Here is a 17,435-nt window from a genome sequence, read left to right as displayed (position 1 = left end):
ACACCGAGCGTCATACAAATGTTTGATATTCATTTGATCAGTAGTTTGTAGTTTTATTTTACACATAAACTAAGGTAACTGCCCATGCCGTCCAAGCCAACCTTCGCCCATTGTGTTCGCGGAGTCGCTTATTTGCAGGAGGAAATGAAACGAGCTCCACCGGTACTCGTTTACAGAGGCCGGAAAAGGCAAACTCCAAGAACGTTACCGGGAGGCTTCCCGGTAGTTCCGTATCCGCCTGCGACGAAAGAAGAGTGCCACCCGGCGAGGGCCGAGATGGGATTTTCGGCCATCGTACATCTCAGCGACGGTCCGTGCGAAAATGAAGCAACGGCCCGTCGGGGGCTGCGAAAGAATGTCGTTACATTTTCCCGGAGGCCGTCACCGCCGCCACCAATCTGCACCGGAAGCGGGCGGTCGAAATGGGGGCTGTAGAGTGTGTTGTGTGACACATTGTAATTTACACTCTCGCTTTTCGCCCGGCCGTTGACGCAGTGCCAGGCATTTAGGCCGCGAGTCTCATCATCGTCGTCCATGCACTTGCCACGGCAGCTGCGCCATTTTTGCATTCCACAGACTGCCGGAGTTTAGCGGCGAGGCCCGTGCCAGCAAGGACTTCATTCGCGAACCGGGTTCAGGCGGCTCGCCCGAGCATTCCCAACCGAATTCTATTGTCCCCGGTCCCGGCGTTTCATTTCCGGCAACATATTTTGCCCCACACCGGAGGCGAGCGAACGAGCGTGGCCAGGATGTGCGGCAAAATGTCTCCATTTCCTGAAGGAACTGCACTTAGTCATCTGCAAGGGCGGGGCCCTGGGGCGCAAGCTGGGGCCTCGCAGATTCGGGTTACCGATAGCGACGACCGAACCATAAAGTGACGGGGCCTAAGGGAGGCCGGTAGCGAGCGGGTGGTTTTTTTTTTTTGGTGGTTGCCCGACGGCATGGCATCGTCACTGGCAGCTAATAATTTAAAAACATTCCCCAGCAACATAGCCCAGCGATGCGGAATACCGAAGACGGTCCGACATGGTTCAGTTTCAGGTTGGCCTCGGGGTGGATCAAAGAAAATAGTGAGCTCGGTATTATAAAGACAATGTTTGTACTTTAAAATAGCCCTCAAAATGTGGAAATCACATCGACCAAAGCTGGATTACTTCAATGCAGAAGTCTTAGGAAGCTAACGTATTGATTCATTGTCTTCATTGCCAAATATGCATATCTAAATTCGCCTCACCTCGTCATTGTAACAGTTTTTCGATTCAATTTCAAACATTCACTGATCACGGTTAATGTGCGCCAACCGGTCCTTTTTGTATGGCATATCATGGCAACGGATACCAACGGCAATGCAAAACCTTTGCCATATCGCTTGCTTGTTCACACTGACTTAAGTTTCCGCCCGTTTGAGAATTGAGGAGTGCTCCCCGTAAAACGGAGGAAATGTTTCGTTATTAATTCAAGTTGATATCCCCTTTTTAGAAAACATCCCCCGACTGGTCCTCGAAAAAAGAATTAAGCCCGTCTGCCTCATCCCGACTCGTCTTGGAGGGTTGTATGGTAACGGAATCATCCCGAAGAGTGGAGCCTGCGAAACAAGCCCCAATGCAGCTTGATGCCACTTCAAACAAGATTGCCTTTCCCGCATGTGCACCGGATCCTCCCACAGGTTCTTCGTTTGCCTCATTCATTCGGGTTGAATTTTTGCACTCCACAGGTTGTGAAGTGTCTCCACCCTTGGCCGCCACAGATAAGCGCTGCCCTTTTCTCACCCAGGCAACCAGTCTTCCTTGGCGTTGTTTTTCTTTTTCGTTTGCTCTGCTTTGGATCTTAGCAAAACGAGAATAAAGCTTTCGCGCGAGTTTCTCGGTCGGCTCGGCTCGGGAAGTCACGTTACGAGTGAAACCGACGGTGCTTCTAAAGAAGAATATCTTTCCCGCGAATCGCTCGGGCGCCCGGCTCCGATGCTCCGGTTTCTTTCGGAGCGCACCGGAGAATGCATGTGTCTATTTACGAATTCTGCCTCCTTTGCAGCGTGTTCCAAAAATGATACAAAGACTTTCTTCAAAAAATGTCCACCGGGTGGCGGGTGGCTGGTGTGCAGCCACAAGCCACCCACTACCACCCGCAGCTGTTGAGGGCGGTATCAGGCGACGGCATCGTCTCGCCGTATCTCGAACGCTACAATCTAGGTCAGCCCAACTGTAACCGGCTCCGTTTCCAGCTCGGTTTTGCGTGCCAGACCGGCCGCACCTCTCGGGCACTCGAGCAAAAGCTTCGCATTACTTTTGAGATTATAATTCTTCGTTAAAATGCGTTTACTCGTGGCCCAAGTTGCTTGGTCGCCGCCGCGTCTTTCGTTGGTTTGTTCACTTTTAAATGACGGTTTTTGAAAGACTTTCCAGCATCGCACCACAACCCGGAACGGTTGGGTGCTTCTTTTTCGGTGCCTTTCAACATTGTATAAGATTTTTTTTCCCAAATTCATACTCCGAGATGGTAAGCGGCCAGACCCCAAGGTGTGAATGATAAGAAAAATCTTTCATTTTTTAAATTTCTTTTTAATTTGCACCATCTACATCGCACCATCTTTTGGCCCCCTGGCAACCGGTGAGTCGGGGAGGTTTTTTATTTTTTTACGAAACACTGTACGTACGTCATTAAGCCAAATATTAAACCACACAAGTTAAACTGCAAACAAAAAATTAAATAACTATTCACTATAAACACTACTTTGACAGTAAAATCGCTATTCAGATAAAGTTTTCCAAAAAAACTAAAGACAAAATAAACGATATCTCACAGATTGTTCAAAATTATTGGCATTAATAAATGACACATGACATTTGTCACGAATTATCTAATCATTATCTAAATCTATGTCTTTGCCTTTGAATTAATCCCTACTCTATGCAATACGTCTAAGTCTGCATATTTTCCAATGTCAAAAACGTTTTGGCCAAACTGTTTGCCGCTCGGTTTTCTGTGGCCAAAACACAGCAGTAACTCCATTTTTGCTTTCGATTATTAAAAGAAAACATGTCAAGAGGTAATGTTGTTTGTGGTCTGAGCAAGTGCTTCAAATTATTCTTTCGAATCTCGCCTCCCTACGATTGGGAATAGTCAATGTCCAGTCGAAAGGCCACCTACAAAATTCATTCTCTTTTAACGAGTTAAGTTTTGTGCTCTGTGTTTGTGTGCTGCCTCGATTGCAGGACTCAAATAAGTGGATTATCAAAATGTGCATCGTAACCCAAGGCAGTGCAGTGCACCGGAAGACCAGAACTGGGCGGACGGCGGCAACCCACGGCTGTAGATAGTTTGCGCCTTGCGTCAAACTTAACTCACTTACGTCGAATACATACAAAACAAAGCAACCCCTGCCCAAGTGTGCACTCGGTTCGATCCCTCGGCGCATAATTTGGCTGCATTCATTCATGGATTCCGGGCCCGGTACCGAACCAATTAAAAACTCTCGACTGAGTTTTCCGTTGCGGCCAAGTTCTTCCGTAATTGAAGCCCTGGACGGGGATTACTTTGCTTACAAAACCACCTTACAAGCCGCAACCAACAAGGGCAACCGGTTGCCCTGGCACCGGGCCCCGGCCCGGCGTGGATAATGAATAAATCAGACCTGAAAGCCTGGTCCTGGGCTGGCCGGACACGAAGTGGCAAAGAAATCCCTTGTTCGACATCGAGTAAGTCAAAGAAACTGTCCATCCGTGAGAGGTGAAATTTCGTCAATCAATTATGCAATGACCGAACGTCGGGCGCGCGCCAATCGGCCAACAATCGATTGGGGGACCGAACATCCGGAGGCAGAAAACTTTCCTGCGGTCCTGCTGGCCCTCTGGTGGCCCCCGGAAACTGGGATGCAGGTGCAGTTTGCATACGTAACTTCGCATACGTTTGGCGAACGTCGGGTCGTCGATGGGAAGACAAAAGTGGTTTATGTCGCTGTAACTTAACCTGGGCCGAGTCCTGGAGAAAAACCTTTTTTTTCGACTTCAACGTCTGCCGAACGGGCGGTCGGTAGATTGGACAAAGCACAGCCAGAGATGCGAGTGCTGTGCCGGTAGAAATCCGAAGCAGGTCCGAAAAAACCCAATCTCACAAGGACCGCCTCCTGGAGCACTCGGTGGCTCGGTGACACGGCCGCTGGGCAAACTGGCTTACCAGAAAACATGCAAATGGTTTCCGCACACACATGCAAGCGGCTCACCGTAATTGAAGCGATGTGTTTGACTGCTCCGGGAAAGTGGAAGCCTTGGCCGGGGAGAAGTCTTACGCCCCACAGGCAGCCCGTGGTGTGCGGCCGGGTCCGGTTCCCAGTGGCTTCGGTTGGTAACGAGTAATGCTCACACCGCAGGTGACATCCGAGCGTTTTCCGACGAACGTGTCCTCGGTTCCTCAACTCATCCGAACCGCTCAGGAAAGATACAGCGGGCAAACATTCAGGGAAGCCTGACGTCGGGCACCTAGGTGTAGGTGTAATGCGTAATGGACACTTCCGAGTGAGGCCCGGGAAGCAGTATGATAGCCCGGCTGGATACGCCCCACAAACGCAGACGGAGTTTGATTGATTTCCGGCACCGATACCCGATGCCTACAGGTGTTCCCCGGTGTACTCCTCGGGGAGCCAGCCCCAAACGATGGCCGTCGATTCTTTTCGGGTCTCTCTGGCCTCTCGGCGCCCCCCGGGTTACCCGATTTCCGAGAACACACTCACAATGCCGTGATTTGATTTCAATTTCCTTCGTCGGATTGCACCGGACATCATTCTGTCGGAAGCAGACCGGCCACAATCGTATTTTTGCTTGTTTCCGTGTGGAGGTGACTGTATTCGGTTCTTTTTTCCACCCTTGCTGCTGTTGCACCCTCTTCCAGAACCACTTCACCGAGGACTCGGTTTTCTCAGCATCGGCTCACCGTCGGAGAATCGACACTGCGAATTTGTGGAACCCGTTTGCGGACATCGGACGTTGTTTGGAAAGCGATTCCATTACAGCTTCCGGCAAGTGCCGGTCGGAGCGTACGTGCGAGTTGGAATGTAACATTGATAAATGCTTTTAGACATGTGTCAAGTCTTTCAGCCAGTATTTCAATTTGAACCAGATCCTACCCGGGCCACAAGTGCTTGCACCGAAACGGTGCCCAGCGATGCGCTGCCGATCGATTGCGGCGATGTGCGTCCGGCGATGCAATCTGCTTGCCATCGATTCCGGACCGGTGGTAGAACCAAGCCGAAAGTTCAATTTTTGATAAGAATTTTTGTGTGAAAATTACCACATTCGTGCTACAATTGTTTGCTGCACTTTATTAATATAAAACCCAAATGCTCGAAAGGTTTGTTTTGGCCTACAATCAAATGATCAATTAAATCAATATCATTCACAAAATTGCAATTATGCAGAGGAACTCTGGAAAAATCGTTATCATCCACTACGAACACATGTTTGGATGTTACATTCCTCTGCATAGTCGTTAGATGTTAGATAGACAGATTCTTTCTGTTAGATTTCTATGGTACGCATAATTTAGTCATCTTCACATTTAGAAGCAAAGAACAATCAATGGCCAAAATTATGTCAACTTATTGGACCGACCGATGTGAAGGAAAAACGACCGCATTAGGTCAGTTTATAAGGTCCTTGTCATCAATTACATGTATTATTTCGGCTGCGAGTTGTTCCATTGTCCACCCTGTTCATGGGACTTGGACCCAACTAAATATTTCCCCTAACATTTGTTTGGAGAAAAGAGATTCGACTCTGGCGATGAAATCGTCTTTCCAAGGACCTCAGCAATTGTTATTTATAAAAAATAGAAACGTTAAATGACATGCATAAAGCTAAGAAGAGGACATGCTTCGTGCTTTTAATTTTGTATAATTATTAATAAAATTCACACTACTCAACTTGGACTTAAGAAAGACCTCGTTGCACGGTCGCTTCTCTAAATTAATGAACCCTCAGCATGAACTGATTATCCGATTACTGGATCGGGTAACACGAGCTGAACTCAGCTAATACATTAAGCGTCGCCGTGGGTTAATGTGAACGAACTTGTGTTTATAGATTACAAATCCAACCCTTAAACCTTATTGCACCCATTAAGCAATGCCTCTAATGGCCAATAGCTGTGAGATTAGTGTTAAAGTTTGGAACACTCACAAACGGGCAACAAGTAACGAAGGTGTTGCGGTGTCATCATTTCGTGCGTCAGCATCCTGCCTTTTAGTGCTAAACAATCATTATCATCCGACGACACCGCGGGCGCCAAATGATCGTCTCCAGAGTCATCTAATTACGCCGGGGCTGGGCCGTGACGACAAGCGATCTCATCCGCAACCGGTGCTCGGCTCAGAGTTCAGAGGACATTCGCGGACGGTGCTGATTGCACCGAGGGATTATTCAATAATGTCGCAACGGGAAACAATGTGTTTAATTAGACAATTAAAACGCCGCGTTGCATAACCCGACACTGCAAGAACCGATCCGGCCCGGGGCCCAGCAACGTTTCGTTCTGTTTGCCGACGCAACACGCATATTGTCGGCCCCGAAAACCGTAACGATCGTCCTGTAGGGAAGCATAGCCAGTCCTGGTCGTTCGCATAATGTGACAGAATGTTTCTTTCGTCGTGTCTTTCCACCCAGCACTCCGGGTCGGTGAGCATTGTTTGGTCGCTTTCTCTTACCCCGGCGCAAACATCAATCAAACCAACCGAAATGGCAATCGTTGGCGAGAAAAGCGGAACCCTTCGTGGGTCCTGGGGATACACACGTTTCGTGCTCGGGCCCGGGCGGGCTTACGTGATTAGCTTGATTTGGCTCATGAATTTCTCAAACGTCAACGCAAAACTTTCGATTCGTAGCATATTAAATGGGCCGCTAATGCGCTGCCGTATATCATTTTCACCTGACAGTGCATTGGCCCGGGCCGGCGCCACACACGGAGCAGGGGCGGCAGGGGGAGCTAGAATTTATTATCACACATCACCGCCGTGCGTTGTATCGTGGGCCCTGCGGCTCTAGGGCTAAGAAAAAAGAGTCAGGAGAAACAGCTCGAAGCACTCGAACCGAGCCGGGGACCGGGACACGCAGTCGGGCGACCGGGTGGATTCTCCGGGCCGTCGCTTTTGCTTTCCACTAAAGCCCCACTAAACGCCCTGATGTGTTTAGACACGATGAGGCAGCTACGCTAGCATCCGGACACGCTCCGAACATGCGTCGAGCGCTGACTCTTGACTCAAGGATCCAGGATCCTTTTGCAAAGCAAACACTAAGCGAAGCGCAAGTGAATGGATTTCAGTCAACTTTAACAAGGTTTCGGGCGAACGTCGATGTTTGTCGAGTGGAAGAATTCCAATCTTTGGCATTTTCATTAATTTTCTTGATTATGCTTTCATTTATTCATTTGCTGTACTATCAGTTCACTGTCAGTTATCTATTTTGCTAATGAATTTACTCGATAAATACATTAACAACTGAGGATAGTTAACTTCCACCGCTGCACACAGAGATCACAGTTTTAAATTAATTTCCCATCGTTTGAAACCAGGGATCTTTGGCGAATGAAAATTGTAAGACCTTTGGAAGCGAGGACCCCAGGGGGACCCAGGGACAATTAATAGGAAATGAGTACGGCACACTTCAAGCTACCGGAACGATGAAGTGTGCTCGATATCACTTCGGCATGTTTTCATTTGGCACCTCTCGAACCTTTAGTTACAAGTCGGTCCCATCTGTGTGATTCACCAGAACTCGGCCCGAGTCGTTCTACGGAATCGTCGACACGTAGAGCCTAACCAAGTCTCAACGGAGAGCGTTCTGGCTTTCTTCTGGCCTCGCTCACGTGCAGACTCCTGTCGCTGGCCAGCCAGCGTCCTCGGCTCACCCCGTGCCCGTGCGTTTGCGGCGACCCGTCCCGGGTGCCGTTCCGAGAATCCTTGAGCCCGGCTGCGCCCGTTATCAATCAAAGCCAATATTGGGCTGGTAAAAACACCTCCGTCGGCGTGACACGTGCACCGCACACGTGCCGTGCCGGGCGCCCGGAGAAAGGATTCGAAACAAAATGGAGGTTGGTGCTGTTTGTTTTCAGGCCCCTCTCTCTACCCTCGCCCACAGTCACGATGTCAAGCGGTCCGTCCCGGTCAACGATAAATCAGTGAGCGAGTCGAATGGCTTCTTTGCAGGCCGGAGGGACGCACGCGAGTGCACCCAAAACCCGGCGGCGAAGGTCCTTCCGGCACGAGCAGTGGATCAACAAAGTCACACGCCAGCGGCCACCGATGACACTACGCTACCCATTGACATTTCGGGCCACGCCGTTACCCAATTGCTCGCGGATTAGCCTCCGCAGCCGGGGACCTGTTTTATCGCATAAATTACCATTATTGACGGCAATAACAAACAGAACCGAAACTAAATGCAGCGAACCAGCGCCCGGAGGGCGGTGCTGAGCATTGCGCATAGTAAAAATATTGATACCAAACATTACTCACCTTAATTAGCTTGTTTTTCACGCGGCGCAACGACGCAAGGGGCAAAATGGCGGACACTTTTCTACAATCTCGCACCCTCCTTCCAGGCGATGTGAGCCCTTGTGAGAGCCTCTGGCAGTTCCATTTGGTGCTTCTTCGGCACACTCTGGAATCTGGACGAGTTCCCAACAATCAAAACGCGGCCAGAAGTCTCGGCTTGCAATTATGAATGGACGGGAAAATTATTTATTCAACTCGCAGCCCCGAACCCTTGGCGAGGGATGAAGCAATAAAATGTGTTGCAACCCCTGGTGTGTTTGTTTAGAAGGATCGTACTCCATTTTTCTGATTTTAATGGCCGCTATTGGTAAATCTGTTTCACCGTACTATTAGGCATTGACTCAATATCCTGTTCTGTGTTCATCGCGTTACCGCTACTCAAATAACGAAAAAGGATCTACGCCTTTTGTGAAAAATCTACTAAAAAGAGGTTCACCGGAAGCCACTCAAGTTAATTATTTGTTCGTGAATGAAATGTTTCACTACAATAACTGGTCCTCGAAACAGATACCGACTGCTCTTCTAACTACATCCGGTGGTTTATGACCACAAACGTTCAGACGTAGAAGTATCGAGATTTTGTGAAGTCCTTCCCGTGAAGCCCTGCCCGTGAAGCCCTGTTTGCGCGCCATTTGATGGGAAGCGACAAGATAATCAACTTCACTTCGACAGACCAGCGTCCTACATAATTGGAACACGAGCCGAGTTCTTGTTCCGCGTCAATTTTGAACTGGCAACGTGATTAACCTAAATTGATTAGCACGAAATGAAGCAGAATGACTTCGGAACAGAACAGCTGCCAACCACTAGGAATAGGAAAATTACTAGGAACTGCATTACTGCTCACCTTTCACCGGACGGCATGGTGGATTGTGGCAACAATGTTTGATGTGCTTCTTCTGGCCCGGAACAGGAGCACGCACTTGAAAGGGGCCAACATAAAGCAGCATCCGATGGATTACGTTCTTTTTGCCGGTGCAAATCATTACAAAATTAAAACGAAACAACCTCAAGATGCTCGAACCCTACCTTTACGCTTTATGGCCTCCAGGGCTTCCTGCCGGGGAGTAGAGTTTCCAGTTCCCGGCCAAGAGCCGCTTCTCTATCTCTAATTGAGTAATGAATAATGCATAGAGTGATCTTCATTCGAAACCGTGAGCACCGGGCTGCAGAACTGCTTTAATGAATTGCCGTCGTCCCGGGCAGCGGCAGCAACAGCACTTGCTCTGTTTATTTTATCCTGTTTTACAATCGCCACCTTTCTTGCCCGTACCCGCACTCAGGGCCACTCTAAGCTGGGGAGTAATTTCCACGCTCATGAAGAGATTCCGAAGCTAATGCTATCTGGGCATTATCCTTTTCATCACTATGGGCGCGCTCTGCGGTTCTGGCAAAGCGAGAACGAGGACGGGCCGATAGTTACATCTCGCTTGCCAACCGGATCTTGTGGGTCAACCGTTTGGAATTCTCTCCCTCGCTCGCTCTTTCTCTCTCACTTACACTTTCCTTCCGGCGGTCCGGAGCGAAGGATAATCATTACCAACCCCATCGCCGACGTAACATCCTGACCAAAACCCGAATGGCAAATGCTACAATTTTTATTTCCGTAGCCTTGTAGAATAGAAGCAGCGGCGTATTGTCTCTCGCTCTGTCTGCCCCTAGTGTTTCTACTACTTTCCCAGTGCGTTCCGCTTTAGTTCTTTTCCACTCCGTTTTTTGTTGTTGTTGCAACCGCCCCAGATGAAAACCCCACTCAGCGACCACGGCGCCGACCGTCAGGAGTAATCAAATAGAATTTGTAGCCATCGCTGGCCGTGTTTCAGCCCATTCTCTAGTTTCGCGCACACCGTCCGTCCGTCCGTTGAAGATATTTAATTAGTTTCCATTCAGCGAGCAAAAGGTACAATGGGAAAATGTTGCTGACCAAAAGCCAAACCCGGACAGGGCCGTGGAGCGTTCAGGGAAAACGCAGCCTCGGAGAGCCCGTTTGTTGGAGGTTTAAAAATAGCATTAATTATTGGTTCTGCAGCGGGTCTGTCGGCCAGCTTCAGGCCCACCAGAGTGCACCGCTAGGTCCTTATGGTCAACAGGGGGAGCAGAACGTCGGTAGACGTAATTACCGATGAAAAATATGCTTATTTGACATTTTTCTTACGATGCTTGCTGATTTCAAAACCCGTGCCAGTTAAACGCTGACACTGTGGACAGTTGAAGGAAGTGGTACCAGAAAACCGGACGAATCGGTATACGCTTAGTCACTCGATGATTAGAAGACCCTCACGGAAGCTGTGCATGTGGCTGGCAATCTACGACACGAGGTGGGATCTGGTGTTGTGTGTTTCAAGTGTTTCAACCTCTCCTGTCTCAGCTAAAATCCACAGGTCTTAAGATGAAACGAACGAAGGACTTCAGAAGCCGTTTCCACCATTGTTCTGCTCCATCGCCCTCGATGGCGCACGAATTAACTTTAATCTTCTCCACACATTCCCAGAACACATTACAATTCCGGGGGCCACTTTCCATCGAATCGACATAAATCATTCCATTAACCAGCCACTGTTTACCACCTCGACCGTTGCGCCATTTAGGACGAACTGCTTACGTACGCTACACCGAGGCACCGAGTGGTGAAGGTGTTTTTCGTTGACAATCAATTTGATCCGTTTGCGATTCGCCAGTCCGCCTCCGATCCGATGCCCTAATGATAAGCTCCCTCTTCGACGACGGCGGCGACGACATCAGCACATTACCATTTTCTTCTGATTGCCGTTCAATCAAACACATCGTTCCCCCGTGTAACTCCTACATCCAACCTGCTAGACCCCTGCTAAGCGATGTCGAGCACCGATTTTTTCCCGTTGCTTTTTCGGCCAGCATCGTGATAGTCAGGAGCAGGATACGAACATCGGTAGCTAATTTTTTGGTCCACTACGGCCTACCCCAACCAGTAGGGCTGGGTCGGCAGCAGGCAACACCGGCCATTGTGTTGCGGGCCCACAATCGATGGCCGCCGGAAACGTGCACTCTGCTTGCTCGATAGATTAATAGGCAAGATAAGGCCGTCCTGATCCTAAATCCCACTCCCCCTCTTCCAGACACATCGGTCGGTGTGCGCGTGTGTCCGGTAGGATTAAGTAATTTCTCTCGACGAAAAAGAGCCCGACCCGTGGCAGGACATCGATACGCCAGGGGTGCTCCTGGTCCTGGTCGTCGTTGTTGCGCACTTCAGGGAGCGAGAGAGAGCAAAATCTCTCTAGAGACACCGGTGGACATGGGACCACTGTAAACGTCAATCCATTTTCGGTACGATTATCCGATAACATTATCGAAGGGAACGTGAGGAATTATTGACGCATTAATTTCCCGGCCCTAGGTGGCCCCGGGGGTGATGCATTGCGCTGGTGAAATTTTTATCATTTCCCGGGCCGTGTCCAGGCTCCAGCAGGGCTCCGGGAGCCCGAGCGATAAGGTTACGCACGAGTCCCAAGGAACGGTCGGACGCTCCCGATAATGGATTCCCGTGCCTGTCGAACCCGGTTCGGGTTCGATTTGGTCGGTTGGTCAGGAGTTAACGGTCGGCGCTCACCGAAGCTGCAGGCCTTGTCCTTGCGACCGTCTTGTCTTCGATCGAAGTCATGACGTAAGCCTCATGAGGCCCTATAGCTCACTCGGCAACTTATGCATAGTTGAAGAGAATCAACAGTTATGCGCAACGTGTACGCAGCGAGTGGAATAAGCTGGTCGAATTTTATACGATTAGCAAAAACAAGTTCACTAAAAGTAAACGAAATTAAGTAAACTTAGGAAAAATAAAATAGAACTCAGTAAATTCAAGCTACTTAAGTTGCTCATGAAATTTAAAATAAATAAGAAAGAAAATTAGCAGTCAATTGAACGAGCAGCAAAAACGAAATAAAAAGACAATGTTGAAGCAAAGAAATAAATAATACAACCAAATAGATCGTAAAACTCTGAATGAAGTAGCAAGATGTCAAAGTAGAATTAGTAAAAAATTAATGTAACTATAATATAATAAATGTGTGACATGCCACAGAGTACTAGAAGAGAAGGATAAAACACTAATTAAACGATAGCTCTTAAAACAACGCTGACTCTAGTTGGCAAAATCAGAAGCCCATCATTTCGGCCGGTCCATTACGTTGCATGATTACATGTTACCTCACTGCCCTGCCAAGCACTGATGGTGGTGATGGCCGGGTATCGGTTGCACGTAAGCCATCGGATATTGGATGTTTATTGACAATGAGTCATTTATTATCGTGCTGCTTCCGTTCTGCCGTCAAACCGCTCCTGCACAGGAAGGACATCCATCCAGTGGCCCCGGGAAAGCAGAAGCCTTTTAAAGTGCCCTCCGCCCAACGGAGGAATGCTTTTAATAGATGAAACGGACCCTCCGCTTTCGGAGCGCAATCGAGAAAGAAATTGCTTTAATGGCACTTTTATTGCAACGCAAAAATGGCGAGCCGGGCACCGCATGATTTGTGGGTTTTCGGACCTTCCGGGCCCGGACCCGGTGGCGGAGAGTGTGAAGTTGTTTTCGGCCAGCATTTCACCACCGTCCACGAATCGTTTGTACCACTTGGCGCTTTACGTGTGTTTATCTCGCTTCCCGCAGCAGCAGCAGCATTATGCTCTCAGTCGGAGTCGGGAGTGCGGCTCACTGTAAATGCGCAGGAATTGAGATTAATAGGCCGACACTGGCGGCCGACGTGTCCCCTCCGAGGGGCGCCGAAATGGCACACGCATACCAAATGAAGATATCTGTTAACACACTCGCCACTCCGCCACCGTTCCGAAACCAATCCCGGAGTTGCCCTAAAGTTAGCGATCAATTAAATTACTCGACTCGCCTTCGGTACTTTGGAAGAAAGTTCCGGAACGCATGGGAAACTTCTCATGTGGCAGGCCCGTGTTTGCCATGCTTTTCAGGATTCTTTACCTTTCGCACACAACACAGCGATGCTGCGGGCGTCGCGTTGCGTGGCGTTAATTAAACCGAAGTCAGATCGTGCGCTGCGTTTCGTGTCTGGGCGAAGGCTCGCTGTATTTTCGGCGTTCGGCGGTTGCGTTTGAAATGCAATTTAACTTTTCCATTTAACGGTGAGCCGGTGAATTCAGGAAGCCGGGCCACGTCGATCGTTTCGCCCGTCGAACCGTTTTGACCGTCGAGATGTTTCTATTATTTTTCTGCCCTAAACCCAAATCGGTGTGGTGATCGGTGAGTGAGCGGCTCCGAAAACATCAAACAAACAATTTCAAATTCACTTCTACTTTTGAAACGGAAATCGACCACGTGATTAACACACAATTACCTCTCCACCGAAATGCATTTGAACTCATAAATCGAACATGTGAATTGCAAATGCAGAAGAAGGACTTAACACAATATATGAAATATATAAAACGTAGATTAATTGTATCCATATTCCATGGAAAGTAACCAGAAGAAGTTAATCGCTTATAGTTCGTCTCATAACGTTTTTTAAGTCGTCAGGGCTCCATTCATGAGTTGAGTTAATTTGAAAACCTCACCAAACAGCGTTCGTACAATGAGAGCATCGTTGCAACTCTCTATTGGTGATGCTAGTGCAATAGTTTATCCGCAATGAAAGCCGAATAAATAGACTACCTGAAGACCATTCCTGCCATCCATCGAGGGTTGGTTCTTGGCCGAAAAATCGGAACCGCTGCCGGGCGTCTTGTGAAGCGTAATGTATGGAGATGCTACATTCAATCTAATGCAAAAATTTCATTCAAAAACATACCCCGGAGGCGATTTGGCAAATGTGCCACGCTTTACAGCAGGGGAGGAAAATCCATATTTATCTGTCTGTCCGTCTGTCTTTCCGCGAAGCCAAAAATCATGGCCGGCAAGCCGGCACAACCGGATTCCGAACCCTTCACGAAGCGTTCCCCGTTGCGATGGAGCGTCTTCTGAAGTGTGGTGCACGGGAAAAGCGAAAGAATATATAAAATATGTTTACCCGCCGGCGATGCAGGGAATCAGTTTTTCTTCCCAAACCGCCCGACGGCCACCCTTCGTGCGCTCCGTACTTAGTCGTCGTTTTCGTCGGCTTTCGAGTACGGCATGATGATGATCCATTCCGCTGGAGCACCATCAGCACGACGGGAAGCGGACCGGCTGTCGTATCCGCCCGGAATGTTGTTCTTGCCGTGCTGCAAGGATAACTCCGGGGGATGGAACTTCGTTGGCTTACTCCTTGGCTACAACGTTAGTAACTGAATTAGACTCCCCTCAGTTTATGGACCCTACGGTGCTCCGTGCGAAAGCAGCCGTGAAAAATGAAACGCATCACGAGGGTGCGTTGGTGCGCAGCGTTGTATCAGCGAACCGTGTGCTAATGGCTAATGATCGCTTATAAAAATGCAAACGCAAACGGCCTGCGGTCGTTTCCATACAGTTTGACGCGACGGAACGGGCTAATACTTATTAGCATTACGTGGTTGCTTCTTTGTTGCGTACATCCATTATGTCAATGTGAAGGATCATAGCATATTAGCAGAAGCATATTACAAAACTGTTTTTCAAATACTTTAGAAATGGCGGCTAACCGTTTTTAAAATCTTTTGCGTCCAATCGGTTCACAAACGGTTGAGATTCCGTGAAAATGGTCGATGCATTTGGATTGCATACCGTTAGGCGTAATCAGCAGGAAGTTGCGAGCTAGTTGCATAGTTGCAGGCAATTACGGCCGCGAACGGAAATAATTTAATTTTTTTTTATTATAGAGGCGTTTAGCAGTAATAGCCGATATTTGCCTCTAAATAATTTAATAATTTATATAATTAAATTGTGAAAACAAAATTACCGAATCAAATTTGCAACTTTCTTTTTTTGGTCGATGATTATGATTCGACATTGCGCCAGCAATTTGTGACAGTACATAAATAATTAGATCATTAACAAAAAGAACAATGACACGTTAAGTTAATGTAACAAATGTTTACATTTACTCACTACAAATTTAAGTAGTTTCGCCTTTAGAAAAGAACATGCCACGAATGGACCATTGCTGGTGGATTGCTGGTGCTTGGCGAACTAAAACCAATTCCTGGTAGCCGTTTGGTCGCTACTATAAGCTCTAAAGGTTTTTCCCGAATTGATTGAAATCACTTCGATCGCAGTTTTACTGCCATAAGCGTTTGCCCTTTTCAAGTGTTACACAAATCCAAATACTCCAACAAAAGGTTAATGCAGCGTCCGAGAAACCGAAAGCACCTGCTAAGTGCTTAAAATTAAAGATTTTTTCCCCCGAATCGATGATCCATTTACGCTACGCGCAGACAGGCGGTTTCCGCGAACGGGAAACCGGCTCAGCGGCTCACACACAAAAAATACCGGTGGCCGCAGGCTACATACGAGGAAATTCCGGAAACGTAAAAAAGTCACCCACCATGACCGCGCGACTCCGAAAAACCGGGCCTTGGCCGTTCGCTCCAGGCAATACGGTGCTCCGTTCTTCCGCATCCGGCGGTTTCCGGTATCGACTGGGGCATCAACTGGGTGTGGAGGGTGATGGTTTAATTTTTTGTATATCCCCTTGCCGACCGAGAATAAATTAACAAAATTTATTTTTACATTTAGCCGACGGGCGTCTTACAAACGGGGCTCAACTCCGTGGATGATGGCTTACGCCGGATGTTTGTTCCGGTTCGCGGAAAGCGAACCCTCCCCGCACGCCAAGGGATCGCCAGTCAAAGTTCAAGATCGGTGGAATGCAAATATTTTTCAATCATTCCAGCCGGTCAGGTCAGGGTCAGGCGGACCGGGCTACTCTCGGATGCCGCGCGGACGACAACAGTGACTCACTGCCTCCTCCTGCCTGGTCCGATTGAAATCCTTCGGAACCTGTACAGTGTTTGATCAGTTGTGCCGACTCCGATGGGCAATTTGCCCAACTGGAAGCACGTTCGCAGAGGGAGTCTAATTTGAATTATTAATTAAATTTATTGAAGTAGATAAATGCTGTCGGAGCTCCGGCAAAAACTCACCGCGATTCCTTGCCGACCGTGTGACCAGTTTTTCGACCGTTCATTTTATCCTTTGTATCGATTCCGATTCTCATTCGGCGTCGGACGAAATGGCACTACTTTCCGGACACTTGACTTGACTGCAGGACCCCCCGGTAAGCTGGGAGCTGGGGCTAATGGATTGAAATGCTTTAATTTCACCGATTCCGTCGGCACGTTGGAACGGATGGCCACGTTCCCCCGCTGCTGCCACTGACTGACTGACGCTGAGGAAGAAGAATTAGGGTTCCAAATTACTTTTCGCAACAGATTTTCATTTATATGAAATCTCTCCACCATTGAACCGTAAATTTCAATGAGCGACACAATTTAACAGCCAACGGCGCGGACGAAATATGAAAGTGGTGCGATTTATTTTCCCCACTGCGCCGTAAGGATAACACCGGGAGAGGAATGCTCCGGCATCCGGAGAGGTAAATTAAATGTAAGTGTTTCTCGGTGGGGCAACATTGCTTGTAAATCAATTACAAATGAATCAACCGTCGGTAGCGCATTAGTCATGATGAATCGTTGCACTGTTAGCACTTCCTCAATTTGCCCTGTAGCGCCCCCTTTTGCCTTTTGATTCGGAAAGAAGTAAAGAAAGAAAAACGTAAGCTCATAAATAAAGTTGCCGGCGTCACGCAGGAGAGAGAAATGGAAACTAAAGAGAACTAACATCAACTAAAACCTTTCACACCAAAGCGGTTCCATCTGCAAAAGAAGTCAAATTCAAAGTTTCTACAGCTCTTAGGAAATAAAACGGGGGCCACTAATAGCCCTCTTTGTACTGCGCAAACACAAACGAGGGTTTTTGTAAAAGAGAAAATAAAATATTTATTTT

At 48.2% G+C, this 17,435-nt stretch overlaps 1 protein-coding gene across 1 annotated transcript in view; it reads right to left on the bottom strand.

Moving 5' to 3' along the window:
• The window catches only part of LOC131208194 (titin-like), a 226,130-nt gene that overhangs the window by 206,274 nt on the left and 2,421 nt on the right, over window positions 1–17,435 (bottom strand). The window lies entirely within an intron of this gene.

This window comes from Anopheles bellator, chromosome 2 (genome assembly GCF_943735745.2).
Source record: "Anopheles bellator chromosome 2, idAnoBellAS_SP24_06.2, whole genome shotgun sequence".
NCBI lineage: Eukaryota > Metazoa > Arthropoda > Insecta > Diptera > Culicidae > Anopheles > Anopheles bellator.
The sequence above is the reverse complement of the archived record's forward strand: the minus strand, read 5'-3'. Positions and strand labels throughout refer to the sequence as shown.